General features: G+C 31.5%; 1 protein-coding gene and 3 non-coding genes across 8 annotated transcripts in view; 2 read left to right on the top strand and 2 right to left on the bottom strand.

The window, feature by feature from the left end:
• The window catches only part of LOC113393854 (zinc finger protein rotund-like), a 167470-nt gene that overhangs the window by 24644 nt on the left and 129490 nt on the right, over nt 1-13336 (top strand). The window lies entirely within an intron of this gene.
• On the bottom strand, nt 11729-11801 carry Trnam-cau (transfer RNA methionine (anticodon CAU)). The gene has a single exon. It is a non-coding gene; the product is annotated as a tRNA-Met (tRNA).
• On the bottom strand, nt 11931-12003 carry Trnam-cau (transfer RNA methionine (anticodon CAU)). Its single transcript has one exon. It is a non-coding gene; the product is annotated as a tRNA-Met (tRNA).
• Nucleotides 12740-12812, top strand: Trnam-cau (transfer RNA methionine (anticodon CAU)). Its single transcript has one exon. It is a non-coding gene; the product is annotated as a tRNA-Met (tRNA).

The following is a 13336-nucleotide window of genomic DNA, read 5'->3' on the forward strand; positions in this document are numbered from 1 at the left end:
TATTTGAAGATACTTCAAGTACACATTAGGCTAAAAGTTAGCGCGTTTTTTCAATAATATTTGTATATATAAAAGTATATGGGAAATATGTCATATCTACTCTGTGTTATCTTAGTCTCGTAGTCCAATAGGATAACAATTCAACACGAGATATAAATCAGGCGAAGGACTCCACTTTCCACTGTTCCCGAGGCAGAGGAATGCAATATTACCAACTTCTAATTTTCCAGTTTTCTATTGAGATTCTTAGATTGCCTACACGTATTCGAATTCGCGACCTAATCTTAAACCGTACTAGCTGGTCTCAAAACCAATGAGTTGTATTTAAATTCTCTACACGTAAACAAATAATTTATAAGTTATTAAATTCATAAAATAAAATTACCAGACCAGACGAAAAATAAATTTAATTTATTTGGTTCTTCTCAACTTTGACGGATTATATTCTATATAGTTTTTTTTTTTATTAGAAAGAACTCGACAGTTTAATTTCATTAGTACTTTTATTTTTAAATCCAAAGACTTAAACGACGGGAATAAAATAATACGAACAAAGACAAAATAGGCCACAGCCAAGTAACGGAGGGGTTGTTGGTGATCAAGAAAAATTGACTATTTTTTTACGATACGCAAGACAACGTGGATTTATTGTCTTTGGCGCGTTTAGCTTTATGTGAAAACTTGATCGTGGTAAGAAATGTTTTAGACATTTTGTTTTCTATTCATTTATTTTTTACATTAACTGAATACTGTTTTTTTGAGGCTGAATGTTGGATTCCTTAATCGAACATGTTTAAAATTTATAATGTAATAATTTTTAAAATTCGAACACAAATATAAATTAATTTAGATTTTATTCAAATTATACTATATCGAGTATGCACTATAACCACGCGTGTTTTAATGTTACGTTGAAGCTGAAGAATTTAAGCATTTATTCTTATTGAACGAATAGGTACTAATTTCACGCTATTTTATTATCCACTTATATAATTTTGTATGGAATTTCCCTGCAAATCTATATTTTTAATCGACTTTTTACTTACAATAAACTCTAACAACGTTCTCTTAAATGTTAAATTGTCCGGTATTTATTTTTATCTTATCTGTATAAAAAAAAAGAAACAAAAATTAACTCGTTAAAAAAATCGCACAACAAACTTTGATTCGTTTCGTTTACCGTAAATCGATTTAAAGTCAATTTAATTCAATGTAAAAAAAAGTACAATCTAGTCGCTGCATGTTGCTACGTTTTAAATGCATTTTGTTATTTTTATTGTCCAAATAGGTTACCTGAAAAAACCCCATTCAATAGCGCCCTCTCACTGTTTTTTATGAAGTCGCGTTCCGCTGAAAAAAATGCCTGAAAAACAGTTACTAGAAAATCCACACAGATGGCGTTAGCGCTTATGTGTTTTTTTTTTAATTTTTTATACAATAATTTAGGCAAAGAACATTGTTTAACATACCAATTAATAGTATTTAAAATACAATATCTATAAATTAAATAATAATTTATGATTAAATTGCATTAATGAGACTTACGATGGCAAATTGAATAGCATTTTCATTGAGTTTAATTAAACAGTTTGTTTCTTTAAACATTTTTTTATCTTTAGTTTCACGCATCGCTTAATGTACTTTAAATCTATTATAACGTTTATTTAGTTAATGTTTACTGGTTAGCATGATTTTTAAATTCGCTTAAAACATATTCACATAAAATTGGCCTTATAAATGATTGGGATTTAATAAGCTTTATTGAACAATACAATTATTTCACAAAACAAATGCATTTACTAACTTTTGTACTATAAAGATTATTAAACTAATGTTATTATTAACACTTTTATTTAATATATATTGATTTTTAAAAATATTACTTACTTGCATTTTAATGATACACTGAATTAAACCTTAACTTTGAATAGTAATCTGAAAACAGTCCAATGACACCTGAAATAAGTATTGAGGTTAGGATTTTCTTTTATTGACGAGACACCTAGCGCCACCTCCAAAATGAACAAAACATTCTACTAATTACGAGCGATAAACCGACAAAATTAAAAAATCATCATTAACTAACAAATATATGAAGCTAAAAGACTTTTCTATTCGGTCGTATAGCAACAACTTAACCCTTTACTGCGCATGTCCCCATACATAAGTAGGTAAGGGAAAAAAACACAAATTTATACCGGGTAAATTTTAAACCTATACTTTTTTTTTCTCTCCCGCATTTTTATGTCGATCCTTTGTATGTGTGCGTTGTGCCAGTTTTAATTACGTATTGACTTAATTTGCCTGCGAGCCTGGCTGTTTCTGGGTACCTTTCGAGGGTTCATCGGTAGAAATATGGTGTTGGATCATTTATTTCTTACGACGAAACGTTTCTAAGTGTTCGTTTGTGTGTAGGTTATGTTTTGGTGATTGTTCGGGAGTTAAGTTGTTAGTTTTGGGGGGAAAACGTGATGCAAACGATACACGAACGAGATTCCTGATTTTTGGATTATTTTGGTAACAACGTTGAGTTGAACCGGGACGATGTAATATACGTAAGTGTTATATTTATTTATTTATATATTAATGTTTTGAAGTGTCGCTTGATTGTGTAGTGTTAATGAGTGTTAGAAGTGATGACGCATGATAGCCACCTGTTGATGATCAAAATCATGACGTAGACATATAGATGTGTGCATAATTATAATCTAATTCTAGAATTATATTATTCTAGTTTTTTTTTTTTTATAGTTAACACTATGATCCCTTTTGATATATATACATGGTGATTCATTTTATTAAAATGCTTTGAATGGAATTTGAACTTTGTTATTTCAAAAATTTCTAATGTTTTTATGAAACGTTTTATTTTTAAATAAACTTAGTATATATTTATTGTGATAATTAATTATTAGTATGAATGGTATAAATTATGTAAATGTATAATTATACCTAAGCATCAATAAACTAGTGCATATATAATATGTACATATACGTATATATATTTAATACGAAACATATATGTTGTCTAGTCTGACTTAGGTTATCTAGAGTTCGTTCTCAAATAGCAAGGTAGATGGCGTTTTCCTAAACAAAACTAGAATGCTCCTAGAACGTAGTAAATTAAAACGTAATTTTTGTCTCTTCAATAAAGTGATAGCCATGGTTATATTCAAAATAATTTCCAAAATAAATTGTATCTTTTTTTATAATGTTTTCCATCAGATAGCCGATTTGCCAGATTGGCTATCTGAAGAATAAAAAAAAATGTAAATAAAATTCTGATGCCATCGTTAACAACCATAGAAACCATGAGCCTATAATATTACAATAGGTAATTTTCCTTTTAAAAACACAATACAAAGTCTTGCTGTTTGGTTGTATAAAAATTGACAAGCGGGCTTACTTCTAAATAGTGTAAATTATAAGGAAATTGTCAATGAACTACCAACTTTGGGTTATTAGAACAAGTACGTGTTGTTACAGTGGAAAGTTAAACCAAAATACAACTCTACATAGTATTATTGTATGGGGGTAGAAAAAATGGGGCGTCTAGAAAAAGTGTGCGGTACCTATAGCAACTACACAGCTGTACAAGAATTTACATAAACATAAACATAAACAAAGGAAATAATTTTGCTTTGCTTTTAAATTTTATTCATTACTAATCATTTCAAATCTACTATTGTTTTTTTGTCGTTAAAAAAGAAAAACGAAAATTTTGTAACGCCGCTCCTGTTTAGTTGGAACCCAATGGAATGTAATGGAACGAATGAAAATTTGAATATTATTCTTTATTCAAGTCACCTCTTATAAACACTTTTAAGTATTTATTTTATATAATTAATTGGGATTTGGCAGTTGTCCGGAATATAGAGCCTACAAAAAAACTTTTTCTTACTTAAATACATAGTCAATTTAGTACAACATTTTGTTAGTTTGAACAGATACTCGTATTTGTTTATCCGTATCGATATCCCACGTTACAAATATTCACGTTATTTATGACCAATAATGAACTGGCAACTTTAGAAGTCATAAAGACTGACCAGATATGTTTTACGCGGTAACGCCTCGCGATTGTAAAAATCATGGCTTTGAAATGCATTCGAACAGATTTTTAAATTTCGAATTACCTTGTTCAAAGTTCGGAATTTATTTTAAAATAATAAATTAAATAACGAGGTTTTATTTATACGGTTATCACTGATTGAGCTTCGCCACAATGAAATCGAAAACGGAATCTATATTTATGATAAAAAGGAGAATTTATATATTTTAAGGGGAAAGTCAAAAATACGTAAAACTATTAGTAACGTCGAAACAATGCTTTGATACATGGACGTTTAAAAAATTATCAACGCCTGATGACTTGTGTATATCTGAAGTACCAATTTATATGACATAGTCTTTGTAACGTAGTTGCGTTAAAAAAGCAAGAGAATCCGTGAGCGAATAATAAAGCAGATATTAAAAAATAAGTATAAAAGCAGAATTTCTCCCACAAAAGAAGCGTACACGTTTGTTTGTTCGTAAAATGAAAGAACAACCGGCCCAGCTGTCAATATGTTAAGGTTTACGACACCGCGGGTTGGTGCTAATTTCGCTTTAAACTTGAACGGGTTGATGACGATCGTCTGCATTTCGAATCGCCGTTTGTTTTGTTTAATGTTGTTGTGTGAAGTATTATTATTAGTAATAATAATTATTCATTATTGACTGCTTTGTTGGACTAGTTGCTAATCATGGGAGCACATCCCTAGTTCCTTGGTCTGATAAAAAACATTGGGTTTTTTATTAACAGTCCGTAGTATTTATGGGAGTATACACACTTTTCCGTGCTCCCGTGTTTTGTCTAATAATTATGATAGTATTACATAATTATTATAAAGCTGACAGTCCAGTGGTTAGAACAAGCAAGTCGATGATAATTGAACGTGGAGGGGCGCCCCTTAGTAAGTAAATAGATTTATACGTGTAAATAATTATTTAAAGTTGTATTTTAAGCCCATAATTTGTAATAGAATCCAATAGGTACTTAAAAGCTATACAATATCTTTATTACTCACAAGAGTGAGTAACAACATAATCTAACAATAAAACAAATAGTTCTAATAAAGATTCTACCGCCAAATGAGGCGAACAGATAAAAAAAGCTAATGATATCGAAATTCGTTCCGCGCCGCGCGGCTTCCGCTCGAATTTTGAATTTAGAACTTTTTCCTTTTTCCCGCCGTCGGCCGTGTTTTTTACATCTTTTCCCCCGTTAATGGTTTGAGTTTTTTTTTTAATTTTTTTATCTTTATTATTATTGTTTTCGGCTTATGACGACTAATGATGATTGTTCGGCGTAATACGGTGGCTGTAATGAATTGATTCGGGCTCGTTGGATTGGCGATTTTTTGTTCGGCAAATTGAATGGGCCATAATGAAATTTTCTAAGAAATTGTTTTATATTTGATTATGTTTCGGTTTTAATAGATTTTTAGGCGTGACCTTATTGTAATGAGTCAATGTTATTTTTTAAAATGTTTTTTATTGGAATTGCCAAGGAACTAGTTCTAGCCGGTTACTTTACATAATAATACTATACCGAGTCACTACTTCTAGCCAATTTACATAAATACTACTACAATACTATGCAAAATCGCTTGATTGATTATAATGAACTATTAATTTAATTACATATTCAGATATGCAATTTTGTAAATCCAATCATACTGAGCCATACCGTCGATAAACGAAATCAATGTATTGACATAATATATATGTATGTATATCAATAAAAATATTGGAATTTTTTAACAAAATTTTAGTTCAGAATGGATGCTACTAAGCAATCTTGACTTTGAATTGTAAAAACTAACGCTTTGCCCAGAATATTTAATTGTCTATAGTGCAAGGTTTAGCACAAAACACAGATCCATTTTTATTTCGTCGCTCGCATCAATCCGATGGTAGTGTGTCACGACCAGATTTATTTCGTGCACTCTGAGGACGAGCGTAGAATAACTACTAATATTACAATCTGTTAATTAACTCGCAACAAACAAACACACAGATTTATTTCCTTATGTTTAATAAAATTAGTCTAATTATTTCAAATCAAATCAAATGTATCCAAGCGGGCTCTTCTGAGCTTTAATCATTTACAGAGTTACTAAATTAAATTAAAAATTACCAAAGACTCGGAATGCAGATTCAACCGAGAAGACTTTTGAAGAAGTTACTTTGTGATAAGGCTTTGACCAAGTCCGTCTTGGTAGATACCACCCAATCATCAGATATACTAACGCCAAACAGCAGTAGTTAGTATTGCTGTGTTCAGGTTTGAAGGCTTAATCCACAAGCCACAGGGGACATAACATCTTACGAATAGCTCCCAACGTTAGTGGCACATTGATAATGTAAAGAGTGCTTAATATTTTAATAATATCAGGTGGCTACTTACCCTCAGGTAGCTCATTCATCCGTCCGTCTACCTATAAATAACTCAGTAGTCACTCTTTTCCGACAATCGAGTTACATAGATAATTAAACACGATTATGATATTAATAATGAATTAATAATTTATCCTGCATGGAAATCAACGAAAACGAACTGCACACGTTTTTAATATATTTTTTTATATGTGTATGTTATATGATATCAAATAAATCATCCTCGTCCTCAACAGTAATTATTTTCAATGGAAACCACGGGTTGCAACGGTAATGGCCATCCGGTTGCGGTAAACCGTTAACGATATTGACTGCACCCGATTTGATGTAACGATCAAACTATACGACCATCGAAATCATTTGTAAACATTGAAACGAATTAAGTATTTTGTTATTTAGATAAGTTTTTGTTGCGCAATATTCACTTGAACGTCCAAGTTCAAGAGAGTAAAACTTTAAGGGAGTTTCTTTGTTTGATTTTGAAGGGCTCGGCTGAATTATTTTGGATGGAGTTTAGTAGATTTTATTCAAGTGGACTCTCAATGACAAATTTAAAACGTCACTCTAATTGATAATTGCTTGTAAAGATAACAGCAAGAATTGGCAAGAAACTCATCATATACACTTAAATATTACAATATATATATATATATATATATATATATATATATCTTGCAGTCTCCCAGGTATATGAAGAAAGTGAAGTCATATGATACTATTTCTTGGACACACGGTATTCAATCCAATCGTCAATTGTTAACCGACTTTTGGAAATTCTATTTTGGTACAAATATTGTTGCTTTAAATATGGCTGACGATAACTGCAAAATATACTGTCAAAAATGTATCTTATATTATTATTAATTTCGTTCAATAAAGTCACCATGTATACTTACACGATTTGACAGTTTATTAACTTTATATATGGATATTAGAAAACGAGAAAGTATTATTTTATATTAAACACGAAAACCTGATCACAATTGACAGCGATAGCACTTTTTTAATTTCGTTTACAATAGACTCAGATACTTTCTTATACAGCCAGTTATATTAATATTTTAATGTCGTAATTTTTTTAAATGAAACCATAAAATGAGACACTCGTACTATAATGGACGGTACACGATAAAATACCTACCGTACATAGATATAAGAATTTTCTATTCCATAAAGAACTTCTCTAATGCATTATCCGAAACTATAAGTTATAGCAAGAAAGATAGTGAGGACCGTCGGCAGAAAAATTTAATAATTGTATAACATGACGACTTCGCTCGACTTTCATTACAATATTGGAATTTAAAACAATTCTAACTTGTGATTAAATTAATTTAGAATAACATCAAAATAAGTTTAGTTTTAAAATTTAAACAATAGAAATTATCTATGATATTCATTTCAAACTAATGTCAATTTGTGTATGGTTATTTTATTCTTGTCATAGTAGTTCTTCGTGATATTATAACTTCTTTTCACGAAATAATTATAAATGTAAAAATAAGATTAACCTCTTTATTAACGTTTAAATTAATAAAAAAATAAAAAAAGTAAAGTTTTCGAAGGTTTTCATGTTTCGGTCCGGAAGAAATAAAAAGTAGTAAAAAATACACGCGATAAGATTCGTACAATATTTGCAGCAATGTTTGAAATCCTCTGAAATAAATTCATAGAATATTTTATGCATTTTCTGACCGTACGAGGCTCTAGTTTACAAATCCTGTCGGAAAAAGTATACGCAGACACTATTCAAATACATTTTTGAACATATTTTCCCCATAACAAATTAACAGCCTGTACATTTCCCACCGCTGGGCTAAGGCTCTTCTTAAGCCTTCTCTCCTTTTAATGAGAAGGTTTTGAGCATGTTCTACTAGGCTGCTCTAATTCCGTTTGGTGGATACACATGTGGCAGAGTACTTCACCACCGAGCACGAGATGAATTATAAACGCAAATTAAGCACATGAAAATTCAGTGGTTGTTGCGGGTTCAAACCCTGCATCGGTTAAGATGCACGCGTTCTAACCACTGCGCCATCTCGACTCTCTTTCACCGTAAGTGTGAAAACTTGTTAAAAAAATATGAATTCAAATAATCAGAGCCATTAATTGGACATATTAGACTATTCTAAAAATGAAAAAATACATAGAGTATCTTAGGATATTATAATACGACTAGGATCGTGTCTTATTTTATTTTTATTTTGACGATTCATTACAATAATATTATTCGTAATTTATGCTTTTATAATAATACTAGTTGAACTTGCGGTTTTACCCGCGCGAAATTTATAAAACATGCAATCCCCGTTTTACCCCCTTAGCGGATCTAAATCCTATAAGGCCTAATTTCAAGTTTGTAGGTGTTACAGTTTCTAAGATTTCGTGATTATTCAGTGAGTGATATTTTGCTTTTATACTATATGGATGATTTTCATGTGCTCCTATCCAATAGTGGCCAAGCATTTCAAGTGAGACCAGTCAACTAAGCAGGACACAGTGCACACGTGTGTGCACAACATACTTTGACTACTTCGAATACTTGACGTGCTTCCCGAGGCACGGTAATGAACAGTCCATCTCCCAGACCCCGGACTGTTACTGGGATTTTTTTTTGTTTTATTTATCCGTAATAGTAGTACAAACTTCAGATAGTGCGCCTTTATTTCGCAATGGAGTATATTCTTGGTTGTTAAGAAAGAAGGTCGTAAGTACGATATGAGGTCTTACATATATGTACGTGAAAGTTGAATATGTGTGCGTAACGTAGATATTAGAAAAAAAATGTTTTCTTACTGGATGTAGCATTGAAAACAAATAGTTTTGTTTTGTAGCTGTGTTTAAAAATTCTATAGCATACAACTAAATATCGAACTATTTAGTGGATGGTACTTGTGGATCTAAAACGATGGCAAGTTAAAATCTGTTACCGTTACTGAGTATTCATGTATATAATTTATGACTAATAACCATATAATCTCAAGCCAAAAAGAAAAACATACCTATATATTTATATGCGTTATATATATTTGAAGTAACTTGGTAGTTTGGCTTTGTTGCAAGCTTGTCTGGGTAGGTAGCCACTCATTACATATTCTACAGCCAAACAAATATACTCAACATTCTTGTGTTCCGTTTTGGACATAACTTCTTAGTTCTCAAGGTTGGTGGAGCATTAGAGTTGTAAGGAATGGTTAATATATCTTGCGGTGCCAATGCCAGTGTCTCGTGACTTTCTATCGTTTGGCCCATTACCTCAACCGGCTACTAGTAATATTAAAAAAAAAATGAGGGCTTTATACTTACACAGATTTACAAGGATTCTATATGTAATGTTAAAGTCGGGTAAGATATTTTATGAAAAGTATATCCACTGCCAATAGAACTTACAGGAATACCACGTGTAATTATTTATGTTGTCTTTATCATATTATTTTTTATCTCAGATGATATATTTCCATGTATGGATATAATGAAAAACATTATATCTAATCTCATCCAGTCTAGTATTCATTTCTGACATCCATGTCAATACTTCATATGAGAAGGTGCAAGCACGCACACATACATATCATCGTCTATTCGGTCTAGGAATAGCTCTTTTAGAAATATATTGAGACGACTTTAAAGTATATTTTTTTAAACTTTATAAAAAAAAAACTTACGGCTGATGTATATAAATATCAAGTTTATAAATAAATACAATAAGAATAATGAATAGTAAATATCATAACAATATTATGCAAACAGTTACTAAATACATTACTATAAATAAATTAAGCTCATGTTAATTCGAATTTTAAATAAATATTTAAATAGTCAAAACAACAACAAAATATTTATTAATGGAACTTGTAATGTATAAACCGCTCTATTATAAAATAATTTAAGCATTACTTCGAAGACAGTTTAGTTTGTTTACATTCATTAATTCTATCATTATTTATTCAATAATATATTTTAGAATACTCTGTGCATAGAAAAGAGTGACGGAATTAAATATCTGTCGTGTCATTGAAGTTCTTTGTACAATTTTCAATTGAAGAACTTTGTTTTAATTAGTTGTATATGTACATAAGTATCGTTCACTCATTCTTTGACAATAATTAAGGATATATCAAGTCCTAGTGCCATAATATCAGTTTAAATTCCGTATTAATTTATTTATCTGAGTAAATATAAAATTTAAAAAATGCAAGCTCTAAATCTTCTCCATGCCCGTCGCAAGCATCGTTCGCACACATCCACACATCACTCACACGAACAAAGCACACCTGTGTGCCAACTCGTCTTGAGAATAATATATTTTTGTTGCTCTTATGTATTTTTTAGTCGTATTTTATATTTTTCCTATGTACATATATAGGTTTGGGTTATTTTTTTTTTTTTCTATTTTCTCTTCCCTCGCTTTACGACCATCGGTTTTATATATTCGTGTAATGACACTTTTATACGTAAAACGTATTAAATTTAAAGTCACTTACGTTGAAATGAAAATAATAACTATATATACGGGAGTTCTCGAGTACCGTTCGCATAATAATGTGATTGAAGACAGATAACATCTTAGATGGCAGATTTGATAGAAACAGCTGATATCGAAACACGTGGAATTTAAATGAAACTGATTCGAACCCACGCAAGCACTGTACTTGCATGTGATTAATTTGTCTTTATAATGAATCTCCTATTGGTTAATTGAAGAAAATATATGGTAACTGGATGCGCTGGAGTAAAATCGTGTCCATATCAACCCCGTTGGTGAAGCGTGAAGGATAACTTGTAAACTTTGAGACCTTAGTCGAACAGCAGGATATATACAGAATGTTACTTAAATGCCTTTCTTTCTAAAGATAGCTTTTAGTATTATTAAGTATTTCTCAAATTACTCCTAAGACGTAATCTCGTCATTCGATTAAACAGCAATCGAATACGATATATATTCAAATACAGGACATATACTTCACATAGTCGTTGATGTATAATATAGCACAGTAGAATATAGGATTTGGGGGACTTACGGCTAACGGCGCTTGCTTAGCGCCAACCCTATTTTTGCTTCGCTGGTCGAATGGTCCCGTCACTGTGTAGGTGCTAAGATGCTAAATATTAGTGATATTGAATGACGGACGCTTAATATAAAAATCTAATCTTAAGTTAGTACGACACCCACGAGACAATGGCACCTATTATCCCGTGTGCATACAAACATTTAATTACAAACTTATAATCTAGTTACAAGGTAATTAAAATAAAAACTAAACATTAGATAATTAAAAATTGAATATGCCCCAGGTGAGGATTGAACTCACGACCTTAAGATTATGAGACTTACGCGCTGCCTACTGCGCCACTGAGGCTGTGAATGACATGATAAAACTTTTCAACCCCTGAGAATTTTTTATCATGAATGTTAAGTTATATCGTTGACAAAATTATGGAAGACTAGTTTATGTAACTATAACATAGTAGTGAAGAGAACAAAAAAATGCCCCAGGTGAGGATTGAACTCACGACCTTAAGATTATGAGACTTACGCGCTGCCTACTGCGCCACTGAGGCTATTGAAAGGATTATAAAATTTCCCAATCCTCGACACTTTATATCAACATAAAATAAATTTTGAACACGCTTGCAGTCCCTATATAAGGGGTTTTTCTACTTATATATGACTAGCAACCCCAGTAGTATCTTTGCTAATGGCAATTAGGTATTAATGCTAAAAAAATGTCGATCGTGATGATCTGACAAAATAATAGCCCTCAGTGAGTATAAAACAAAAAACTTGACGAGAGCCGAGTGGTTAGAGCAACTGCAGACGCCCTGCAGCTTTATCGAGGATAGTGAATTCAAATCTGAAAAAGCACGCATTCACAAATTCTTCTCGTAGTCGACGTTGAAGGAAAACTTCGTAGGGAAACACATGATCTTGGATGAAAATCTGTCACCAACCAGAATCGGAGCCAAGTAGTGGAATAAGCATCGAACCGTCGCCTCGATCGAAGACTGAGTGATGACTTTTCCTTTAAATTATTTAACACGTTGACAATTTTATAAATAAATAAATATTGGACAACATCACATACATTTCTCTGATCCCAATGTAAGTAGCTAAAGCACTTGTGTTATGGAAAATCAGAAGTAATGACTATCGCCGCTACTAAATTACAGTTACATTACAATGTCGGTATCGATAATTTTGTCGACATCGTGAAATAACACATATATTTAATAATTTAATTAACATTTGTAATACAATTTTCTCAACCGTTGTTTTGTTTTATTTTCTCCTTCATAAGCCTCAGTGGCGCAGTAGGCAGCGCGTAAGTCTCATAATCTTAAGGTCGTGAGTTCAATCCTCACCTGGGGCATTATTTTTAAACTATCATACGTTATATATATCTATATTATATTTCACGTTAGATTTAATTATTAAATATTTTCAAGGCCGATATCTCGATAACGGTGTCGTAGGAGTTACTATAAAAGACAAGTGAATACGTACACACACACAGTCTAATAAGACGGTTACCCAGTATAACTGCAAAGAGAACATGATCAGGTTAATCGGTGTTACGTGCTATCTTAAAAGTGAAAGTGTAACATATCAAAATTTAGATATCCAGTGGAATATATATACTGGAATAAAACACTCGGTTTTTTACTGGATATCAACTTAGGACATCAGGGTTGGCTGTTTCTTATTAATCATTAAACTAGCGAAGTAGGCGCTCATAATAATACTATCAATAGATATATTATAAAGGATAATGTAACTGCATGTGGGCGGGTTATGTTCTTTATGCAACTTACATAAAAGATTATGTTCTGACTTTATATCAAAGAACATATGAGATTTTAAATTAGAACCCCACTACGAAAGGAGTACACTGCG

This window comes from Vanessa tameamea, chromosome 26, assembly GCF_037043105.1.
Source record: "Vanessa tameamea isolate UH-Manoa-2023 chromosome 26, ilVanTame1 primary haplotype, whole genome shotgun sequence".
NCBI lineage: Eukaryota > Metazoa > Arthropoda > Insecta > Lepidoptera > Nymphalidae > Vanessa > Vanessa tameamea.